A 13,183-nucleotide genomic window follows, 5' to 3' on the forward strand; every position below is an offset into this window, starting at 1 on the left:
TTAGCGAGGCCAAGGGGACGAAATCTGGATGATCGACCGAGAGACATTTAGCACTCCGCTTCTAATGTTCTCCTTGATGTACTAGCGTATCCCATTCATTGAAATGGTCTGGTATCTAGAACATCAAGTAAAGGTCGGACTTCGGAAACACAAAAATCCATAAGGGACAACTAGGGAGTAAATCCCTCGAAATCCTTATGGGGAGATGGCCAACTTTCTCAATCAAGATACTACAATAACAGGTCTTTCGGTTGGGTGTGTTGGCCACGACATCCACTTTACCGGTTACAGAGAGACCAATATTATAATTCTTGGGAACGTTCCAACCATCATATCTGCCTGAGATTCAGATCTGGTTGGTGTCAGAATAATCTAGACACATCGAGTTTAGAAAGAAAAATGAAAGTTTACAACACAAACCGACGAGAAGACGTTGTGTGATTCTCAGGAAATGAACTACGATAGCAAGCTCCAAAACATGAGCTGGTTCTGCTACAAACATATGAACACGTTGTCCCAGACAACATGATCCCATGGTAGTCTTACAAAAACACTACCGAGCTCCGGTGGGGAACCATCATCGAGGATATCGAAGTCCTTGCATAGGGTATACCCTTAAGAAGGAGCTTCTTCTCCTTGAACAAATCAATCAGTGGCTTGGTGTACTAGGAGATACATGTGGAATGGAGGTAGCGAGCCTATCAAACCATAGCATACTTCGCACGTGCATGACTGACTTGGGATGGTACCAGAGGAAACAAAAACAATCTGTCTCGAACTCATGGCGGCAACTTGCATCAAATGCACATGAGTTAGAGAGAGTCACTTTTTTTCATCCGAACATATGCTTCATGAACGAAACACGAAGAAATGCTTACACAAGTTTCCAACACTAAGTTGATGTTCAACATGAATCATGGGGGAGACAAAATGCTGCTGATGGGCTAAACAGTAACTCATCGGAATTTCCATATCACTGGACTTCCACCATCATGTGAACACGGTGATAGTATTGGTCAGACCAAAGGATATAATGGTGTATGCCCGAGGGACCAACCACGAGTAAGACAACATTACGCACATCATTGGTTCTGATATGACTTGACAATAGCCCATACTCAAGTCAAAGTTTTGACAACGCAGTAGATCCAACAACTGATCACGAGGACCAATCGATGAAGATATCATCTTTCTTCAACACACACACAAGATATCCCTTAAGATGAACTAAATCGGACAAGCTTCCATCTTCCAACTCTCCAAGTTGTTGTTTAGCTTGACCAACTAGCTCAGGGGTATCCCACACGGATTCTTGGAGAAAGGGTGGTTTCGAAAACCAACTTGATCACGAGCTCAACATAGCGGTCAGGTGACATCCTGGTGATACCTCCGAGAAGACATTCAGAGAATCACAAACCACCGATATGTTACTAAGCTCGAGAACAATCTTGCTTTTCAGGGCAAGACGATATGACCAGAAAAGCGAGGGATTGCCAAAATCCTAACTCATTGATCAAAGAGTGCACCAGGAAATAAGGACTAGGTAGCACAATCAGTCTTAGAATGATGATTTAATAATCAACACGCTAAGAATGAGAATATTGTCCATTTACTACCAAGCAACGAGTTGCTCGGAGTATTGATTTCACACATCACAATTCACTTGCCAACATTCCGGTTACAACAACACGGGACCGAGGAATGAATAATGATTGCGAGACGTATCACTACATCAAGAATTCATGAGAGTTGGTGCAATTCTCATGACACTCTTGACATAAAGATGGTAACACTCCAAGGTACAACAGAGCAAAAGTTGGTTTGGCATTTGATCCGCGGAATACAATTGCTTTGACCCAATCCTAGAAATGGATGAGGTACTGGAGTTTGTTTCTCCTAGTCATTCTTGAATAGAATGGCCTGACAGACCACAAGAGTAATAGGCATCGACAAACGAATGCACGCATACTCTTGACTATCAATAGATAGACGAGGGTCGGAAGACAACTAAAATGGGACAACTCAAAAGAATAAATGATTTCTGAGTTGTGGATGCATGGATTAGCATGTCGAACCAAGTACAACAGGTTTCTTCCGGATAACCCATGCAGAAAGGTAGAACTGGTAGAGTCACAATATGAATGGAGAACTCCTCAAAAGTACTCTGATTGTGAGCTTTTGGTTCAAGAACTTCTGCCTTAATGGTTCATGGTATTTGGAAGAATGATATACCACGAACCTCGAGGACTATCGCAAAGGTTACTAATAACCTAAAGGAACTAGCAAACACTATCAACATGAAATAAGTAGTGTGAATCTCGGGTTCAGAAACCCAGAAATAGAATACCTACTACTAAGTGGCATCACGGGATGCTTTCGAGAATAAAGGCCAGAATGATCACACTAGGAACACATAACATGGCTAAATTACTAGGTGATGCTCTAGACACCTAGGGTCATAATAATAGCTCCAACATATATGTCGAGGCAATAGAGTACCTCAACTCACCGATTAGTGTGCTTAATCTGGCCCAAAAGGACATCAGGAATGGGAGGAGGGATTTGCAAATGCATCAGACTATTTAGAAACCTGGGATGACTCGGACAGCATAACGGCTGTAAATGCTCAAAAATTTGAGACATGCTACAAAAATGGTGGCATAACCACTCAGAAGCATAATATCAAGGGTTCGAGATCAACAGTTAACATACGGAAGTAGTAGGAACTGAAATGAAGCTTGAAACCATCAATCATATAAGTCTATGGATTAGTAACACGTCATCCTGATAGAAAGATGAGAAGCCTAGTTCTTAATCCCCGTAGAAGAGAAGAGGATGACTCAGATCAGAAGGCATAAGGTATAAGGAGTAAAAAGAGCCTTACGTTCCCATCCCACAATCAATTCCCCTACATATAACTAAAGCATTTCTAGACTCAACTTCGACCAGTTTGGCTTGGTAGTCCTACAGGCAGTCAGCTCTGATACCAAAGCTGTCAGGACCCCGACTCAATGCCACATCGATCTAGCATGTAACACCTCATATCACTTTGCGGCCTCACGCACGGTATTCCCACGGGTGTCGCCTTACCTTTGCCCGGGACCGTTTGCGCCTTTTGGCACACGTATATGATAGTGTCGCTAGCATCCATATGATAAGGAGCCCGGGCTGACATGGCTAGTCATAAACCCAGACTGGCACAAACTTACAGGGACAGGCATCCATGACCCAGCATCGAACGTGTCGGTCATCAGCGAGTGAATCCAGGCTGTAGCACTGGGCTAGCAGGACTCCGGTGAACCGGGCTGTAGCGGGCTAACAGGACTCCAGTATTCATCGCGTGACATTTCCCCGAAGGGACAGACACAGGAACGAAGAAGGACACATGCCGGCCAGCCTAAGTGTTCCGGAGCAGTAGCAAGCTACCATGGCTCAGTGGAAGCACTAGGAGACATTTCCCGGTAAGAGATGCTACTAAGGATAAACAACTAGATAGTCAGATCCCACACATACCAAGCATTTCAATAACATACACACAATATGCTCGATATGTGCAAATACAACATGGCATCACAACACAACTCTACAACTCAAGTATTTATTCAATAGGCTCCGAGGAGCGAGGTATTACAAACATGGGGCTCATGACCCAACACTCAGAGCATACAAGTCAAAGCACAAGCGGAAGCTTAACATGTCTGAGTATAGACAACTATAAATGAAAAAGGCTGAGAAGCCTGACTATCTAGTAGATCCTGCCGAGGGCACAAGATCGTAGCTGAGGTAACAAGCTAAACGTCGAAGTCCAAGCGGAACTACTAGCGAGACTGAAGTCTCTCTGCAAAAACATAAAATAGGCAAACGTGAGTACAAATGTACCCAGCAAGACTTACATCAGAACTAACTACATATGCATCATTATCAACAAAGGGGATGGTGGAGTTTGACTACAGCAAGCCAGCTTTGACTCGGCGGCTATCCTGAACTACGACTGCAAGTAACTCTTTTGAGGTGGCGCACACGAGTCCACATATTCACCATATCAATACACCACTATGGATCCGCTCCCGTCTCCCTACAAGAACGCCATCCATAGCACTCACACTTGTCTTGCGTATTTTAGAGTATCCACTTTCACTTGTCTATGAACTGTACAAGGGGTCCAAGTTTCCATATCCGAGGAATCCGGCTATTCGAATAGATAATGATAACCCTGCAGGGGTGTACTTATTCACACACACTCTCGCCACTTATCGCCCTGTACACGTCATGTACCTCGGCAACCTTCAAGCGGAAGCCGGGCGAGGGAGTCGGCCACGACCTGACTAACCACACAAGTCTCTCGTCCAGGTTTATCGCCTATTCGGGTTCCATCCGCAAGGAGATCCGGCCGGGGTGTCGCTCACGGCTCCAAACTATGTGAGCAGGGTTCCCAAGCCCACCATCCGGGTGCCACTTGGTAAACCGTGCCACTGTGCCTAGTCTGTCCCAAGCCCACCTGTACCGGGTGCCACTTGGTAGACTACTAACACTACCTACAAACACCAGAAACTAGTTGCAACTCCTGGACAGAGATCAAGTTGATTAATAAGTCGAGAGGGGCACTTAAGCATTCCAATGTGTGGTAGTAGCTGTTCATGGATCACAAACACAGAACTCAGTTCCTGAGGACGGCTGCAATGAGACAACCCACTATGTACTCCTACATGGCCTCTCACCGCTACCTTTACCAAATCGTGTTCACACACTTAGCCCTCAACAGTAGGACATGTTCACACACCTCTGATTCATCCCGGACGAATCAGACCTGACACAACTCTAAGCAATAGCAGGCATGACAATCAAGCATGAATGAGTAGGCACATCAAGGCTCAAACAACTCCTACTCATGCTAGTGGGTTTCATCTATTTACTGTGGCAATGACAGGTCATGCAGAGGATAAAGGGGTTCAGCTACCGCAGCAAGTAACAGATGAATCGTTGTTGTCCTAATGCAGTAAAAGAGAGCAGGAGCGAGAGGGTAGGATTGTATCGGAATGAACAAGGGGGTTTTGCTTGCCTGGCACTTCTGAAGATAGCATAGATCTTCATCGGTGTCATCGATCATATCGTCGAACCAACGTCTACCGAGAGGGGACAATCACCGGCAACAGAGAAAGAACACAATCAATGCAATGCAACAATATGATGCATGAGTGTGACATGGCAATATGCTGTGGTTTGAGCTAATGCAACTAGCAACCAGATTAAATGAAGTTGGTTTGAATCCAAGATTCAAATTCAAACTCCATATGTGGACATTTAAATGCCATTAATATGATTTGTGCTAAATAGCAGCTATAAGTTGTTCTAACATGCATGGAAATGGTACATATGGATAGATTGGATTTTTCTGATCATTTTTCATATATGATTTATTTCATTTGGAGTTACGGTTGAATTCCTATGAATTTTAGAAGTTTGGGATATTTTCTGGATTTTCTGATTTATTTTAAATCTAGAAAATCATTTACTGCGTCAGTATTGCATCACCGTGACATCAGCAGTCAACGGAGACGGTCCAGGTTAACCCTGACCTGTGGGTCCCATCCGTCAGTGACTAACCTAACTAATCTAATTTAGTTAGTGGCCTGGGGCCCACTGTCAGTGTATGATAGGGCTAACTGGAGGTGATTAGAGCCTAATTAAGCGGCCACGTCATCATCGCCGGTCAAACCGGTCAACCTGCCGGCGTTTAGCCGCCGGCGGGGTCAAACGCGGTGGAGGTGCTCGGGATTGGGCTGCGGTGCTCCGTTCGATGCGAGGCTAGGCTCGTTAGAGAGCTCTTGCCAGCGCGCATCTGATGGGGGTGGTATACGGGCGTGTGGTGGCCGGAGCTGACGGCGGCGAGCTCGGCAGCGGCAGCCGGAGCTCGGATTAGTTTGGGCTCGGCGTTAGGGTGCTCGGGAGGAGGAGCTGGTGGGATCTGCGTGCTCCTGGGAAGGCATCGGACGCGTTGACACGCTTAGGCATGAGCTGTGGTGGCTAAAACGACGGCGGCATCATGGCCGGCGGCGATGAGCTCTCGGCTCCGGCGGAATCGAGCTAGCGGAGAGAAACAGAGGGGGGGCGAGCATAGGGGAAGGTGCAGGAGCTCACAAGGGGTCGGAAGAGAAGCTCGGTGGGCTCGGGGAAGCTTCTGCGCCGGCGAATTGACGGCGGCGATCTCCGGGCACCAGAGATGAAGACGACGATGCTCCGGTCGACTACGGCCTCCTCTGATCGCGTGCGTCGGTGTGTAGCTCCATGGGGTCGGGGCGGAGCTCAGGGATGCGGAGAGGGAGCGAGGGGGGTGGCTGTGGCCATGGTGTAGCTCGTCGGCGGCAGCGGCGCGATTCGGGTGAGCGAGAGGGAGAGGCGAGGGAGAGGCGAAGGGGAAGAGTGAGGGGTCAGGGGTCCAGAGCGGCGCCGAGGAGGGGCTTCGAGGCGCCTCGGTGAGGCAGACGAGCAGGGAGGAGGCGTGGCGCCTCGCGCGCGCGTGCGCTGTCCCGCCTCTGCCTACTGGCAGAGGTTAGGGATGACTGGCAGGGCGCTGTGGGCTGGGCCGCACAGCAGCAGGCCGACCAGGTGGGCTTTGGTGGGCGCCAGGTAAGTTGGCCCAGGTTAGTCTCTCTCTCTTTTATTTATGTTTATTTTCTATTTCTGTTATTTGTTTTGATTTGATTTTGAACATCAAATCATTTTTATAAACTTTCTGTAAATTGTTATGTGAGCTCAGGAACTAGTCCAAGGTCATAGGCAACTTACAAAAATATTTGAACTTTATTTCTTATATAATAGAAATAAGTTCAACTCAAATATGTCATTGGTTTAAGTCAAAGGCCCAAAATAAATATTTCTGTGATTCCAAAAATATTGGTTTGAATTTAACCTCTTACCAATATTTTCACAGAGTAACAGGAACATTTCTTTTGACTCATTTGATGAGATTTAAATGTTGGTTATTTTTTTAGATGTCTTCTGAGGCTTTTGAAAATTCCTCAATTCAAATTTCATTTGAATTTAAACATGATGCTCACACGAAGGTCTAGCCTAGTGCATACCAGAACTAGGGATGTGACAACTCACCCCCACTAAACAAGAATCTCGCCCCGAGATTCAAGACGTGAGGTAAGAAGACAAAGGGGACACTAAGTATCACAAACTTCATGATCCAACTACCTTTCTCGAGGATGTTGATTCAGTGCTCCAATTGATCTTGACGTTTTTGCTTTTGGGATCTTCATCCAACACGAGGACAGAGACACCCTACAAGGATGGATCATCTTAATGATCACAGGATCAACTCACGGAATGAAATGTAGGACATCTCTTGAGCTGAGAGGAAAAACACACATCATGAAGGACGGAAGAAACAATTTGATGAGGTTTCAGAGTAGCGAGGAAAATAGTTGCCATGATACCACAATGAGACACCTTAGGGAAGGTAACTCGTAGCAATATCCCCTTAAGTGGCAAAAAGAATTACCTTTGATTTAGAGATCATTGAAACTCTTTGTACCAGCCTAAGGCAATTCCCGAGCGATCGTTTAGAGAGATTCGGTAGAATGGCATACCCGGATTAGAATGGATGATGTGGATTACCTTGTTGGAAACAACACAAGGGATGATTTTAGTAACTAGGGAGAAGCTCAACAGTAGAGAGTGAGTCCACTGTTTGAAAAGTTATAGCATAACCGAGGAAATTGAGAGCAATCCCAGTTAGTGCCGATGATAACACCTAGCGCTTGTGAGTGCTCTCAAGAACTTGAGCATTTCCATAATCATCAAGGTTTTACCAACATCCATGTCAAGGGTGCTGACAACACAACATACTACCATGATGAATAGCGATGGACGACGCAGATGCAAAGGAAGATAACACTTTCTCAGATTTCACCTTAGCGAGGCCAAGGGGACGAAATCTGGATGATCGATCGAGAGACATTTAGCACTCCGCTTCTAATGTTCTCCTTGATGTACTAGCGTATCCCATTCATTGAAATGGTCTGGTATCTAGAACATCAAGTAAAGGTCGGACTTCGGAAACACAAAAATCCATAAGGGACAACTAGGGAGTAAATCCCTCGAAATCCTTATGGGGAGATGGCCAACTTTCTCAATCAAGATACTACAATAACAGGTCTTCCGGTTGGGTGTGTTGGCCACGACATCCACTTTACCGGTTACAGAGAGACCAATATTATAATTCTTGGGAACGTTCCAACCATCATATCTGCCTGAGATTCAGATCTGGTTGGTGTCAGAATAATCTAGACTCATCGAGTCTAGAAAGAAAAATGAAAGTTTACAACACAAACCGATGAGAAGACGTTGCGTGATTCTCAGGAAATGAACTACGATAGCAAGCTCCAAAACATGAGCTGGTTCTGCTACAAACATATGAACACGTTGTCCCAGACAACATGATCCCATGGTAGTCTTACAAAAACACTACCGAGCTCTGGTGGGGAACCATCATCGAGGATATCGAAGTCCTTGCATAGGGTATACCCTTAAGAAGGAGCTTCTTCTCCTTGAACAAATCAATCAGTGGCTTGGTGTACTAGGAGATACATGTGGAATGGAGGTAGCGAGCCTATCAAACCATAGCATACTTCGCACGTGCATGACTGACTTGGGATGGTACCAGAGGAAACAAAAACAATCTGTCTCGAACTCATGGCGGCAACTTGCATCAAATGCACATGAGTTAGAGAGAGTCACTTTTTTTTCATCCGAACATATGCTTCATGAACGAAACACGAAGAAATGCTTACACAAGTTTCCAACACTAAGTTGATGTTCAACATGAATCATGGGGGAGACAAAATGCTGCTGATGGGCTCAACAGTAACTCATCCGAACATATGCTTCATGAACTGTTTGCACGACATCACACCCGGTCGCATTTTTGAATTCTGTGTGATGTTACATCACACACAGTTCGGTCAAGGGTGTGCGATAGGCGTGTCTTCCTAGCCCCATTATGCAGTGATATACAAGCATTACAACTTGTGTTATTGTAAAAACATCAAAAAATTGAGAAATAAAGAGATATAAAAGAGGACATGATACGGGCCTTTGGATATATTTTTATCGTGTGTGTTCATGATTTTGTATGCAATCGATTCTATGGGCGAAACCCAACAATCTCCTTTTGATAGTCTTGTCCGTTCAGAAAGTGAGGTTGTGCTAGACAGTAGCACACAGGTTGGTTGACCTGACACATGAGTCAGTTCTTCACACCGGTCTGAAATCGTCCAACACGACATGCATATCTAGCAGCAGCACGCGTAGGCCACAAGTTGTAGCACATAGAGCCCATGCCAACAAAAGATTCCATCAGAGTTTACTCCTCCCCCCTGCATCAGTTTTGGCTTTGTTTTTGGCGTTCGTACAATAGATCAAAGCAGAGGCCCCTCCATTCCTTACTCTTTTAAGAGAAATGGAATAACAAAAAATGCACACAATTTACCTAAAAAATGTGCTTTTACAACATGCAAAAATAAACATGTAATGGTGGATTTTTTGCATAAACCTTTGGTAAGAAGGGACGAATTAATGGCATTCGCATTACTCTAAACAAGAAAAATAAAATAAAAAACAAAACAAATTCAAAATAATGAAGTTTTAGGGAAGAATGAATTAGTGATGTTGATATTATCCTTTAAAAACATATAATGGCAAAATTTGCACATAATTTACACAGCAATTGCACCCTTTATAATATGCAAGTAGAAGCATATAATAATGGAAATTTCGCAAAAGAACAATTTCTTAATAAGGAATGAAGTAGTGGGATTGTTATTACCCTTAAAGAATAAAGAAAGTAACAGAAAAGCCAATACAAATTATAATAATAAAGTTTTCTAAGAAATAATGAGTTAATGGCATAGAAGAAAGAGAATGAAAAAAATAAACAATGACAACAATTGCACTCAATTTACATAAAAATGTGCTTTTTATAATATACAAGAGTAAGCATATAATAGTAAAAGTTGCACAAAAAGAAGTTTCTGATGAAGGAATGAATTAGCGGCATTAGTACCCATAAAGAAGAAAGGAAACGAAATAAAAACTAGAACAAAATCAAAATCAAAATCAAAATAATGAAGTTTTACAAGAAAGAATGAAATAGTGCCTTTGGTTACACTTTAAGAAGAAATAAAATGAAATAAAAATGAAATAAAATCAAAATAATGATATTTTCTAGGAAAGAATCTATTAGTGGCTTTGGTATTACCCTTTAAGAAGAAGAAAATTAAAATAAACTAAAACAAATGAAAATAATGAAGATTGCAAAGAAACGATGAATTAGTGGCTTTGGTATTGCCCTTTAAGAAGAAAGAAAATAAAAACAATAACACAAAATCTAATAAATGAAGTTTTCTAAGGAATAATGAATTAATCCTTTAAGAAGAAATAAAATGAAAAAGATTAATCAAACAATGAAAAAAATTGCACAAAATATAAACAAAATTATGTTTTATAAAATATGCAATAATAAGAACATAATAGAGGAATTTTTACAAGGAAGACATTTCCTAAGAAGGAATGAATTGGTTGCATTTGTATTACCCTTAAAGAAGAAAGCAAATGAAAAACAATTAACTTTTCTAAGGAAGAAAGAATTTGTGGCATTGTTATTGCCCCTTTAGAAGACAGTAAATGAAATAACTTCAATGAATTCACACAAATTTGCACTTTTTTTATAATAATGGATTTTTACAAAACGAAGTAATGAGTTAGTGTTATTGTTACTACCTTTAAAGATGAAAGAAATTAAAATTAAAAACAAAACTAAATCAAAATAATAAATTTTCTAATAAAGAATGAATTAATGGCATTGGTATTGCCCTTTAAGAAGAAATATAATGAAAATAAAATAAACAATGACAACTGTTGCACCCAGTTACACAAAAAATGTGCTTTTAAATTTAATAATATACAAGAATAAGCATATAATAAGGAAATTTGTATGGAAAAGAGTTTCCTATGAAAGACTGATTTAGTGGCATTGGTACCCTTAAAGAAGGAAACGAAATAAACACTCAAAATAAATTAAATCAAAATAATAAAGTTTTCTAATAAAGAATGAATCAGTGGCTTTGGCATTAACCTTTAAAAAGAAAGAAAATGAAATAAAACTAAAACAAGATCCAAATAATGAAGTTTTCTAAGAATAAATTAAAAACTCATTGTTTTGCGATTACCCTTTAAGAAGAAATAAAATAAAATATAAACTAAAACAAAATCAAAATAATGAAGTTTTATAAGGAATAATGAATCAATCCTTTAAAATGAAAGAAATAAGATAAATATAAAAGAAAACAACGACAAAATTTGCACACAATATACACAAAAATATGCTTTTTGAAATATGCAATAATATGCACATAATAAAGGATTTTGTTTTCACAAAAAAGGATAATTGCAACAAGGAATGAATTAGCGGCATTAGTATTGCCCTTAAAGAAGAATAAAAAACTAAAACTAAAACAAAATCAAAGTAATGTACTTTATTTAAGGACGAATGAATAAGTGACATCGGTATTACCCTGTAAGAAAACAAATGCTTTACAAAAATGCACACAATTTACTCAGAAATTGCGCTTTTTTATAGTATGCAAGAATAAGCATATAATTTCACAAAATGTGTTAGTAAGAAGGAACGAATTAGTGGCATTGTCATTACCCTCAAAAAAGAAAGAAGACAAAACTAAATTAAAACTAAAACTAAAACAAAATTAAAAGACAAAGTTTTCTAACATAAAATGAATTAGTGACAATGGTATTACCGTTGAAGAAGAAATAAAATGAAAAAAGAACTTAACAGCTCTATGCTTTTTAAATATGTATAAGAAAAAAATAATAGTGCAATTTTTGTACTTTGGTATACTTTATACACATATTATATACTTACTCCGTTCCAAAATAAGTGTTTCAACCTTAGTACACCTTTGTACTTCCTTCGTAAACTAATATAAGAGACACTTATTTTGAGACAGAGGGAGTAGTACTTACATGTATACACTCACCCAACATTCCAAAAATATCCATAAAAACCATCTAAAAAGAAAAAAAGAAGCAATTGTTTCGATAAAGGGCATTTGAATTGAAATATCGAGGTGATACAATCACATCGTAAGAAAACCCGGCCTCTGCATAACCAGATGCACACAGCCAACAAGTCCACAAGTCCGAAATAGCAAAAAAGTAGCTAAGGAAAAAATTCATAAGCTAGTCTAGGATGTGGCGGATCCTATCCGAAGATCACACCGCCATCCATGGGGGTAAGAACCCTCCCTGGCCGTACGCTCCAGCCGTGTAGACACCATCATAAAAATGTCCCTGTCCTCCGGCCTCTGCAGGATAAACCAAGTATGGAGCCATCGCGAGCATGTATGGATAACCTGCATAGGAGATGAAACACTTTTATTGTTAAACACTACATCATTCCTATTAAGCCACAGTGCCCAACATAAGGCAGCTGCCCCCACTAGAATGTGTGTAGAAAATTGTTTTTGAATACCCCTCAACCAATTGCCGAATATATTCTGTGCACTACGTGGTGGGTAAAGATTTGAAGCTATTTGAACAACAGCCCACACAGATCAAGCAAACTTGCACTCAAAAATTAAGTGTTTAGTAGACTCGTCGTGCTGACAGAAGACACATTTTTTGCTCCCTTGCCAGTTACGCCGTGCCAAACTATCCCTAGTTAATATGACCCCTTTAAGAAACCAGAGAAAAATCGTCACTCTTAAAGGTATTTTGAGCTTCCACAATTTTCTGTTGTCAACCGAAACCTCATTATGAGGAAGCACTGTAGGCCTATAAACAAGCAACACGAAATGAGCTTCAACCCAAATAGAAACCGATTGACCAAAAACAGTGGTCAGTTGAAAATTTGGGCTCAAAACACAACACCAGTCACAACTGAAAAAAAACACGATTTTTGAGGTAAAAAAAATCAACGACCTAAAAAATCAACCGACCCAAATTGAATTTTCAGGCACTAAATTGGGCCGGCAAACGGAGTCCTTTGCCTACCCTGGTGCATGGCGGCTTTCCGAACCCAGAACACGTCCGACTTTGGGTGGCTTTCCGAACCCGGCTAGAAATCGTCGTGAACATGCTCGATATAACGCCCGCATCCCGG

This window comes from Triticum dicoccoides, chromosome 2B (assembly GCF_002162155.2).
Source record: "Triticum dicoccoides isolate Atlit2015 ecotype Zavitan chromosome 2B, WEW_v2.0, whole genome shotgun sequence".
Lineage (NCBI taxonomy): Eukaryota > Viridiplantae > Streptophyta > Magnoliopsida > Poales > Poaceae > Triticum > Triticum dicoccoides.